The sequence below is a fragment of the Babylonia areolata genome, chromosome 12, assembly GCF_041734735.1.
Source record: "Babylonia areolata isolate BAREFJ2019XMU chromosome 12, ASM4173473v1, whole genome shotgun sequence".
Taxonomy (NCBI): Eukaryota; Metazoa; Mollusca; class Gastropoda; order Neogastropoda; family Buccinidae; genus Babylonia; species Babylonia areolata.
The window spans coordinates 19,282,421-19,294,920 of NC_134887.1; positions in this window are offsets into that span (position 1 = coordinate 19,282,421).

Here is a 12,500-nt window from a genome sequence, read left to right on the forward strand (position 1 = left end):
TGTATTGAGTATTTTCTTTTAATTTTATCTGGCTTTTTATCCCATACGAATTCATAGCATAGTCTCTGTAATTCTTTTATTTCTTTGTCTGGAGGGTTTGGAAGAAGAATCCATAAGTATATTAGCTTTGAAAGTATGAGAGATTTGAGAATAGCAATTCTACCGAGGGGTGTGCATATACGTTTTGACCAAATCTTGAATAATTTTTTTGCTTCTATTAATTTGTCCCTTGTGTTCACTTCAGTTATTTTTGATAGATCGTTTAAAAACCATATACCTAAAATCTTGAATTTGGGGGGGTTCCATTTCATATTCTTTTCTGGGAGATACTTCCTTTTCGAATTTCTCATACACCCTAACCAAACATTTAGCGTTTTATCATAATTTAACTTCAGACCTGAAAATTCTTCAAATCTATTTAGTGTTTCGAATAATTTCTCATACGATTCTTTATCTCCCTCTAACGTAAAAGTTGTGTCATCGGCAAACTGACAAATTTTAAATTCGGTGTTCAATATGCTAATGCCTTTAATACCCTCATCTTCCCTTATCTTACATGCCAGAATCTCAGAGCACAATACAAAGAGGTATGGCGAAATCGGGTCTCCCTGGCGGCACCCCCTTTGTACTCTGAAACTCTGGGATACCTTACCATTTACTATGACATATGACTTTATATTTCTATAAAAAGTGCTTACCCATTTACATATATCTTCTCCAAATCCAAAAGCGTTTAAGACCTTGTTCATATATACCCAGTTTACTGAATCAAATGCCTTTTCAAAGTCTATTGAAACTAGTAAGCCTGAAATGTCTTCTTTTTCTAAGTAATGCATGATGTCATATAGTATTCTTAAGTTATCACCAATGTATCTACCTGGAATGAAACCTGTCTGATCTTCATTTATTAACTTAGGCAGGACTGACTTAATTCTACTAGCTATGCATGCTGATCCTATCTTATAAATAACGTTTAACAAGGATATAGGCCTCCAGTTTTTTAAGTATTCCCTTGGTTTATCCCCTTTTGGCAGGCATGTAATTAATCCTTCTTTCTGTGTCGTTGACATTTCTCCACTTATAAATCCTTCATTCAGTGATCTCACAACAAAGTCACTAATGTCCTTCCAAAAAAATTTGAAAAAATTTACAGTCATTCCATCTGTACCTGGACTCTTGTCGTTTTGCATTCGTCTGATAGCATCTGTGGCTTCTTGTCTTGTAATTAATCCTTCTAGTTGTTTTGATTCTGTCTCATCAAGTCTGGGTAAGTTGTTTACATACTCACTAATATCTAAATCTTTTACATTCTGTTCTTTGTATAGGTCTTCATAATAATGTCTTGTCGCCTTTAGTATTTCATCTGTTTCTGTCAGTATATTGCCTTGATCTGTAAATAACTTTAACATGTGTTTGCTGATAAAGTGACGTTTTTCAAGATTACAAAAATATTTACTTACTTTTTCACCCTGAGATGCCCATCTTGCTTTAGATCTTAAAGCTATCCCTTCCATTTTCAAATTCCTTAACTGTATGAGCTCTTCCGTCTTCTCCTGCAATTCTCTAATTATATTATACGACCGAACTTCCTTTTCGAGTCGTTGTATTTCCTCTTCTAACATTTCCTCTGTTTCTATTTGTTGCTTTTTCTTTCTTATTCCAAAAGTTATAGTTTTTGCTCTTATCTCCATTATCAACACATCTAAAAAGAGCTGGCTGCTTATAGTAAACTGAATTTCATCATTCGGGATATTACATATATTTTCTCGTGTGTAAGGTAATACTGCATACTGTTCCTTTATTTTCTCTATTGTTTCTTTCACTAACTTAATATAATCACTGTCTCTAAGTAAAGATGAGTTAAATTTCCAAAAAGGTTTTCTTTTGGGTTCTGTATTAAATACTAAGTCAACTTTGACTAAAGAGTGGTCACTTCTATAACCGTACAAAATATCAGCGTCTTTAACATCAGTAACCAGGTTATCTGAGATCAAGAAGAAGTCAAGACGGCTTTGTTGTAAGGGAGTTGGTCTCCTCCAAGTGTATCTTAAGACTTCAGTATTGAGTTCCCTCCATATATCTACTAACTGTAAGTCATCTATCATCTTTAAAACTCTTTCTTGTGCTCCCCGATTATTCACATGCTTATAATTGTGGTAGTCTACGTTGGGATTCATTACTAAATTCCAATCCCCTCCCATTATGACGTTAGAAATTTCTTGCTCTTCAACTTTTTTCTGAATTTCTTCAAAAAATCTAGGGTCATCTCTGTTAGGGCCATAAAGATTTACCAATAGAATTTCAATATCAAATATGTTTAAGACCAAAATGATATAATTACCATGAGTATCTGTAATGTTTTTTTTAATTTTGAACTGAAAGTTGTTATTCAGCAAGATAGCTACTCCTCGTGACCTAGAATTATTAGATGAAAAAACACATTCATAACCCCATTCAGCCCTTATTTGTCTCTCCATCTTTTTTGTAAAGTGTGTATCTTGTAAAAAATAGACTGAATATTGTTTTTGCCTTAAGTATTGTAAAACATCTTTCCTTTTTTGAAAAGCACCTAGCCCCTGGCAGTTTAAGGATGATATTTTTAGACTATTCATGAGTGAATTGTATATTGGACCACACATATTGCACCATTAATATTTCAAAAACAAAATTTTCCACCTGTACCATTTTTTCTAATCTAAGAAATGAAAAAAGAACAAGAACGATGATGAATTCCTTGTTCTTTACAAACTGAAGCATCAGACACTCAAATATTTGGCGAAAGTCAAATGAAATATATGAAAAAGAAAGAAACAAGACAAAATATTTTCCGTTCACATAAAAATACACATACATTGGCAAAGAAGAAAAACAAACAAGTAAACAAAAAAAAACAACAAAAAACAAAAACAAAAAAAAACAGACACCTGTTTTCCTCTGACCATCCTTGGCGATCAGGGAACACAACATCGCACAAATTTTGATTTCATAAAGCCGTATTTCACGAAACTCCTTCCCATTCTCGTGGAAAGTATTTTTTACAAGATGTGTGTGTGTGTGTGTGTGTGTGTGTGTGTGTGTGTGTGTGTGCGCGCGTACACGCGCGCGCGTGTGCGCGCGCGTGTGTGTAAGTCAACGCGCGTGTGTGTACAAAACTTGTAAAAATCGTGCGAGCGATTTTGTCTTCTCTTTTTTTCTCTCTTTTCAGATTTTTTTTTTTTTTTTTTTTAACAAATTAGTAAAACTCAAAACAATTAAGACAATATTCACATAACATTCGTGCCAGTATGTTCTGATTTTTTAACTCACTCGGAGATCCCGAACCATCAAGGGAACCTGGAGCACGTGCAACACAACCTTACTCACTTCGCCTGCAGTCACCTTTGTGTACAAGTTCGCGCGAACGTGTGTGTGTATGTGTGTGTGTACGTGTGCGTGTACGTGTGTGTGAGTGTGTGTGTATGCGTGCGTGTAGCGGGAACGAAAACATACATAATCAGCTAAGCATATAATTATCTCAAGAGCATGAGCAAAGGCAGGCCACACCTGCGACCCGACCTGCTCCAAGATTCACAACAACCAAGCACAACCATCACAAATCGAATAGGTCATGCACAGTGATTCACAACACAAAAAGACTGACTCATCGCAAAAAGCCAAACACAACCCCACACACAAATCGGACAGGCGAAAAAAGCACGATTTCAGTTAACTTCAAAAAGCAGTCTCTCAATAAGGAGAGCAAAAGAAAAAAAAAAAAAAATATTCGCGAGAGACAATAATAGATAATGTCTGAATACGAAACCGTGTGTATGTATGTGGAGCGGGGGTGTGCATGTGTGTGCGCGCATGCGTGTGTGGGCGCATGTGTGTGCGTGGGTATGTGTGTGTGTACTGGTGGGAAGATGGGTGAAGTGTTTTGATATGCATTCCGTCCAAGCATGTGAACGAGAAAAAAAAAAAAAAAAAAAAAAAAAAGATTGTTTATCTATCCATTTTTCACAACATATTTACGAACACCGTGGCATTAAGTACTTTGTCAGTTCGGGCTGACCAAAAAAAAATAAAATAAAATAAAATAAAATAAAACCACAACAAGTATTTACAAATAAATGGATCAATCAATCAATCAATCAAGTCACCAGTGAATCACCCTGCAAAATATGAACCAGATGATTAATGGACAAGCTAACACGCGTACTTTATTCCTCCACCCGCCCCCCCCCCTCCCACACACACACACACACACACACACACACACACACACACACCCTTCTTTTTACTTTTTAACTTTTCCCCACCCCCTTTTATCATTTTTTTAAAAACTTCCATCCTTCCTTCCTATCCTCTTCCCCCTGCTCCATTTTTCATAAAGCAGTGGCTTGTTATTCATCAGTGGGAACAGGGGGGCGGGGGGGGGGGGGAGATAGAGGGGAACGAGTAGACATTTCTTTTTGCCATTCGTGACTTCCGTTGTAACAGAATCGACCCTGTGTGTGTGTGTGTGTGTGTGTGTGTGTGTGTGTGTGTGTGTGTGTGTGTGTATCAGACTGTCTTCGTGTGCGCAAAGGATTATGTTGAGTTATTTACACAAAGCAAAAAAATATAATACTAGTAATGACAATAATAGAAAAAAAACTAGAAACTAGGAGGAGAAAAAAAAAAAAAAAAAAAAAATAGCACTTGAACCTGTCAAAAAAACAAAAAAAAACAAAAAAAAAAAAAAAAACAAAACAAAACAAAAAAACAAAACAATGCACACTTTTAACACGTGAACCAGCCAATCAATGATCAATCAACCGTTCAGTGTGTAAATCGACAGGCTGATACCCATAAAGGCAAAGTAACAAGATGCATGGCATAATTCCAACCATAGGCGTACAATTTCAAATGTATTATAATTTCCATACATAATTAGCATGTGGTTGGGGGCGGGGGTGGGGGGAGGGAAAAAAAAAAAAAAAAAAAAAAAAAAAAAAAAAAAGAAGAAAAGAAGAGACAATATACGTGTTCCATTTGGCAACAACAGCTGTCAAGACTTTAAAAAAAAAAAAAAAAAAAAAAAAAATAGATAAAATAAAATAAAATAAATAAATAAATGAATAAAATAGAAATAATACTAAGGATAAGAAATGAAAAAAACAAATCATAATAATAAACAACTGAAAAGTATGAATGAATTGCCGTGATCAAAACAGCGACATACACAATGAAGATTCAAAAAGGGCTTTGATTCATGAATCGTTAAAGAACATAGTTACAACGTTTGCTGACTTTGAACGTCTGAATTTGAAAGTGTGTGTGTGTGCGTGCGCGCGTGTGTGCGCGTTTGCGTGCGCGTGTTTGTGTGAGCATGCGCGTGTGTGTGTTGGTGGGCTGATGGGTGAGTAGGTGTTTTGGTTTGCCTTCCGTCCAAGAATGTGTACGGACGTATGATTGTGTGTATATCCATTTTTCACAAACACATTTTCAAGGTAGTACATCATGGCATTAAATCTTCTATCAGTTCAAAGTGACCAAAATGGTAATGAAACAATCATTAGTAAATAACAAATAGATCAATCAATCAATCAAGACAACAGTAAATCTACCAGCAAAATTTGATCCAGTTGAACACTGGACAAGCTAACACAAGTATTTTAAGTGTGTGTGTGTGTGTGTGTGTGTGTGTGTGTGTTAGGGAGAGAGAGAAAAATAAGATGATGGAACAGAGCACATTACTGTAATTAGAACATGTAAATCACAAAACAACCCTCTCGGACACGATTTACATTAACTGCCAAGAGACAGAAAATATAATGTAACTGCATATCTGTGGTTTTTTGTTGGTGGTGTTGTTGGTGTTGTTGTTGTTTTATGTCATAGCTCTGGTAAGTTCATTATCAATGTTCATATCAATGTCAAGCTTCAGAGTCCTACCATTTTTCAGCTTTGCTAGAATTTTTCCATTCGACGACCATGCTGCTAGGGTTGCTGAATGTTGACTGGCTTTCTGAAGCAGTCTGTAGTTGGCCTGTGTCAGGTCTTCTCCCACTGACACTCCGCTTTGCTTCAGTTTCCGTCGTTCTGCGAGCACCGAGCTGCGAAGTCTCCTGGAGTGGAACCTCACGATGATGGGCCGAGGTCTGGGTCCACCCGGCTTGCCGGTACGGTGGGCAATCTCCAGGTCGTCTTTGGTGACTGGTACCCCTATTTTGTTTGTGAATATGCTCATGCAATGAGCGACACAGTCTTCTACAGTCTCTTTCCCCCCCTGAGCTTCTGACACCCCGTACACCCGCACATTGAACTGGCGACCGTGTTGTTCGTTGTCATTTAAGTTTCTTTTTATGTTACTGTTCTCTTTCACACACTGGTCCAGTTTGGTTTTCAGTTCTTTGTTTTCATTTTTCAGTGTCTGTAATTCGGTCGACATAATATCTTTTTCATTTCTTAAATCAAATACAGTAGACTCAAGCTGTTCAATGCGGATATCTAACCTCGCAGTTATTTTGTTCACGTCATCTCTGAGTTCTCGGATATCATCTTTCAGTGTTGCTAAGTTAATCATTTGGTTTCTAATGTCTTCTAAAGTCTCGTGTAAGTCCATCTTGTCAGTTTCACTGTCCGTACTGTCTTGTCTTTGTTTTTTCTTGTCTTGTTTTTGTCTGCTCTGGTTTTGACAAGGACTAACACATGAGTCACTGACAGATGATGTTGATGATTGTTTTCTTTTTGTGGATTTTCCTGATGTAAACCCGGAGGTAGTGTCCGTCATATTACAATTTCATTATTTGACTGTTGTAAACAATAATTCTTTTAGCATACTCTGTCAGTCAATGGTAGTTATCATTCGCACGGCTTATTGTTCACTTACTGTGCCCCGGTCGCCATCTGGGGAGTCTTCATTCACATAATTCACAACGAAAAACGCTGAGTCCAAAATGTCCTCTGAACACTCAAAACATCTATCGTTGCAAATAAGAAATATATTACATCACTTTTTTTTAAACACGATCAAAAGATATCTGATCGACGCCAGCCCCCGACAGAAGCGACAGAAAAAAACACAAGTCAGAAAAACTTGTTCACAAAAGCACATCTTCTGCGGAGCCCCCCCAAAACACGTCCGCTCTTCCATAATTTACTCTTCCAGTTTTCTTCTTCTTTTCCTCCAGATTCGCGGGGCCAGTATTTACAGTTCTTCTTTTTCTTCTTCGTTCTTTACCGTTACACAACCAGCATCGACTTGCCGGTGACTCGTGGTTGATGCATCAGCGCTGGGTATGTTCGTGTCTCCATATCCCTCCGAATTTTGACATGGATTACAGGATCTTTAACGTGCGTTTCTGATCTTCTGCTTGTGTATACACACGAAAGGGGTTCAGGCCTGATTAGCAGGTCTGCATACATGTTGACCTAGGAGATCGGAAAATATCTCCACCCTTTACCCACCAGGCGCCGTGACTCGAACCCGGGACTCTCAGATTGAAAGTCCAACTCTTTAACCACTCCGGGCTATTGCGCCCATTTTTCAACCCCGACGTGGCTCTGTGTGGTCTGCTTGGCTACAAGCAACAAAATGCAAAAAGACTGCTTGCACTGCAACATCTACTGATGATGATTAAGTCTTTGCTCTAAGTTGGACATGTCTGGTGGCTTGTCAGGCTGCCAGAATAGTTGTATTTTGCTCTGGAATATAGGAACACGCTTTTGCCATGGTAACATATAGGCTGCTGTGGGAACATACTTATGACAACACGGATTTTGTGGGAATTTGTGCGACTGAACTGGCGGTAGGGAATATACAACAAACCAAGTCACTGTTCAATGTGTGACACGCTCTTTGTGTTTTGGCAATATCCCACAGCGGCAAGAGGTTTCTCGGGAAGTTAACTTCTCGGCTTAGAATTCCACTAGGATATACGTGTAAACAAGTGTAAATGTAAAAAAATTCCAGATTAAATGAAAAGATGTTGACATGCTGTGCGGCGACTGATCTGAACAAAAACAACTTGAAAGAAAACAAAAGGATCGCACACACACACACACACACACACACACACAAATAAATAACACACACACACACACGTACACACACAGACACACACACACACACACACACACACACGGACACACAAACAAATAGACAAACACACACACACACGCGCACGCACGCACGCACGCACACACACACACACAAACACACACATAACACACACACACACACAAGATCGTACACACTGCTTTTTCGAGAACCAGTCTGGCGACGAATGTTTGTAAGCGAAATAACTCGAATACATTAACGGCAACTCAAGTAATGCGAAAGTGGTCTCCCTCCTAAATAGTTACACAGCAATGAAACAATAGTGTAAAACCAGCAGTTTATAAAATGTGCGCGCGTGCGTGCGCGCGCGTGTGTGTATGTGTGTGTGTGTGTGTGTGTGTTCACGTAACCGTGACTAGAATTCAACCTGCAGTGTACCAAAGACAAGTTGGCTTTTACTACTAATGACCGTTTCTGCTTAAAATGCAGCAGTGTGGTTTACACGTAGCGCCGCCGGGTCTTTCAAAACAGACAGACGAAGTCACAAAAGCGCTACTTCTGTAGCGGGTGCCACTCAGTGAAGCCACACAAAAGTGCTATGAAACTTGAACAGATAATCAGAAACACTGGTGGATGTATGACTGGGGTAAAAACACTGCCACATAACGCCAAATATGCAAAATGGGTTAAAAAAAAAAAAAAAAAAAGAAAGAAAAAAGAAAGAATGTCTCAGAGTGTCACGAGAATGGAAACCAGACACATGTAAATGTGCGCGTGCGTGTGTGTGTATGTGCGTGTGTGTGTGTATGTGCGTGCGTGTGTGTGTGTGTGCGTGCGTGTGTGTGTGTGTTTGTGTGTGTGTGTGTGCGTGCGTGTGTGTGTGTGCGTGTGTGTGTGTTTGTGTGTGTGTGTGCATATGTGTGTGTGTGTGTGTGCGTGCGTGTGTGTGTGTGTATTTCTTCATGTGTGTGTGTGTGTGTATTTCTTCATGTGTGTGTGTGTGTGTGTGTGTGTATTTCTTCATGTGTGTGTGTGTGTGTGTGTGTATTTCTTCATGTGTGTGTGTGTGTGTGTGCGCGTGCGTGCGTGTATATGTGTGTGTGTATTTTTTCATGTGTGTGTGTGTGTGTGTATTTCTTCATGTGTGTGTGCGTGCGTGCGTGTACAATACAATAATACAATAATGGTTTATTCAGTTTTGCAGGCCATCTGGCCCATATGAACAGGAGAAATGCTTGAAGATAGCAAAAGATATGAAGCGAGTGAAAAAAGAAGTTTTTACTGCTAAAATCACGTGCACGTCAAAAGACACACCTGGTTCCATGTAACAACACGTAAGTGTATTTTACAGTAGTTGTAATGCAAGTTTACTTTCACTTTCTAAGCTTCAAACATTCATTAATGTATACTGCTACTTTAAATGTCATTTTAGCTGACCGGTAACTGTACTTTAGAATCTGATGGAAATCGATAATAATAAAGGGGTAAGAACCGTTTACGAAGAGCAGCATATCGAGGACAGATCAACATGAAATGACACAAATCTTCAATACATTGACCATCACATTGTTTGCAGAAAGGGTCATAGAACTGTTTTGTGGCATAGGACATACTGTTAAGGGTAGCCGATTGCACCTCAGTAAACACAACGCACGACGATGTTCACGTGCACCCAGCTGACCTACATAGCCAGCTCTCACTATTTCTGGATGATATGCACAATAATCAGGGTGAGATGAGAGTGAGTCATGCCATTCTTGATAGAATGAGTCCCTCAGTCTCTGTCTAAACAGAGATAAAAAAAGCATGGAACGTCCCCAGGATCTTGCATTTCCCACACATACCCAAAACCATATGTGCACAGCAGTGTTCTTACTCGTGTTGCCCAGTTGCGTCTACCAGATTGATCATACATTTGCAGCAGTTGATAACATTGTTTATGGTATCTGTTATCAGGCATAGAAAGAAGTCTGCACCAGTATTTCATAACACGAACATATGTATCAATGTAGATTGGAAATCTGCCACATTCTCCAAGAGCTATATTGTTTTTGACATCCCTCCCAACTCGAAAACCCAGCTTACAAATTTTGATATGTACTTTTTCAATAGCATCATATTTCTGAAATCCCCAGATCTCTGAACCGTATAGCAGAATTGGTTTTATTTTTGCATCAAAGATTTTGAAAAGAGTAGTACTGGAATCCCTTGAAGTTTAAAATGTAGTTTTCTGATCCCTGCTAATGCTCTCATAGCCTTACCAGATAAGTTTTCTACACATCTTGACCAGTTTAATGTTGCAGACAGTACAACGCCTAGATAGTTGTAACAAGGTTCAACTTGAACCTGCTTACCAGAGTAGTACCATTTCTCACATGTTTTGATAAAACCACCATTTTTAAACACAACTACTTTGGTTTTGTCCATATTGACTACCAACCCCCACTTCTTGCAATAATTTCCCAAACAATCAATTTTCTTTGGAGGTCTGACACAGAATCAGAGACCAGGACGATATCATCTGCATACATCAACAAAAAGATTCCAAGTGGATCAGCAAAAATGTCAATGCCTCTTGCTCCACATGTTGCCAAGTCAGCTTCTAACTCAGACAGAAAGATGGAAAATAACAAAGGGCGTAATACACAGCCTTGTCTAACCCCTGACATGCAATCAAAATATTCTGTAATATTGTTCCCAACTCTGACTGCTGCCTTGACCCTTTTGTACATGCCCTCAAGTGTTTTGAACATTTTCCCATGTATCCCTGTTTTTTGTAGCAAGAGATATAACAGTTTTTGTCTGTTTACACTATCAAATGCCCTTGAAAAGTCTACAAATAGTGTGTAAAAGCGGCCGCCCTGTTTTGTAAGGTATTTCTGAACCATTGACTGCAATGAGAATATGTTGTCTGTTGTACTGTAACCTTTACGAAAACCTGCTTGTGCTTCTGGGATAATATCATTTTCTTCACAGAAGATCTTTAGTCTATTATTAATTACTGTACTGTATAACTTGCTGATTATACCCAATAGTGAAATCCCTCTGTAATTATCGGCTTTTCTTGTACTGCCTTTTTATGTAAGGGGAAAATAATAGCTTTGGACCAGCTCTGCGGGTATTCCCCACTGTCAAAAACTCTGTTGAACAAAGGGTGCAGAAATTTAACAAGTGTGTCTTCAATGTGAAGGAAAAAATCAGATGGCAAACCGTCTGGACCGGCTGCTTTTCCATTTTTCAATGCATGAATAGCGTTGCAAATTTCAGACTGTGAAATATCTCCATCTAGTTTTGCACTCAAACATTCGGCACATGTTTCACACACATGATTACTAAGACTATCTTCAACTTCTTGATTAAACTCCGTGTCATCTGTCAACTGTTCTATGTTTAACAAACTCTTAAAGTGTTCAAACCATGCATGTAGAGAGATCCACTTAGAGTGAGTCCATTTACTTGCGGTCAAAGCTTTAACCTTTTGCCAAAACATTCTAGAATTTTTATCATTACAGGCGGCATTTAACTCGTTTAAAACACGTTCGTTGTAGTTTTCCTGCTTATGTTTACATAATTCTTTAAACTCTTTTTTTCATGTCGAGATATTTAATAAGCTCCTCATTTGCGTTAGACCGCCTGAACGTATTCAGCTGCATGTATTTATTTGTTTTGCTCGCTCACATTCCACGTCCCACCACGGTGGCTGTGCACGAGAATTTTGCACTTTGTGTGTTGACCTCATTTCGGCAGCTGCGTTTTGAAGGAACGAGACAGGGCACGCTGACCCAGTGTCCGTGTCAGTGTCAGTGTCAAATGCAGTCAGAAAATTATTTAATTCAATCTCTTCATTTTCTCGAATATAACCAATAAATGTTTGAGCATACCTATCTTTCCAAATGAATCTGTTTTCCTCCTCTAGTGTATAGTCTTCAAAATCAGTATCAGTAATGTTATCAGTTTGGTTATCCAGTGAAAGAACAATAGGGAAGTGGTCTGATTCACACCTGTTTGCAACATACATATCGGCAACTGTGTCAAACAACATTTTCTCCTTCACTGTCCCCTTTCGATCTCCCATTTACAATAAACAAATCATACCCCCTGCACAATTCAATAAGTTTGTGGCCAAAACTATTTGTACTACTATCTTTGGATTTACGTTCCGTTAGTGGATTATTCTCTAAGTCTTCAAAATCCTGTAATGGCTGTGCATGTCTGTGTTCATCAACACTGTCCGCATCAGACAGATTCGCAGTCCGTGCATTAAATCACCGCACAGTAACCATGGCAGATCAGGATATCGGCTCATTACTTGTCATGCAGTTTTCTAGCTGTTCAACACCGTCATGACTGTCTTTGCCATACACAACTGAACGTTCAGGGGCAATATAAACAAATGCTGCAAGAATGTCAAACGAACAATTAGCAACGGACTTTTCAGAAATACACAGTCCTCCACTGAATCCAGCAGCTGTTCAAC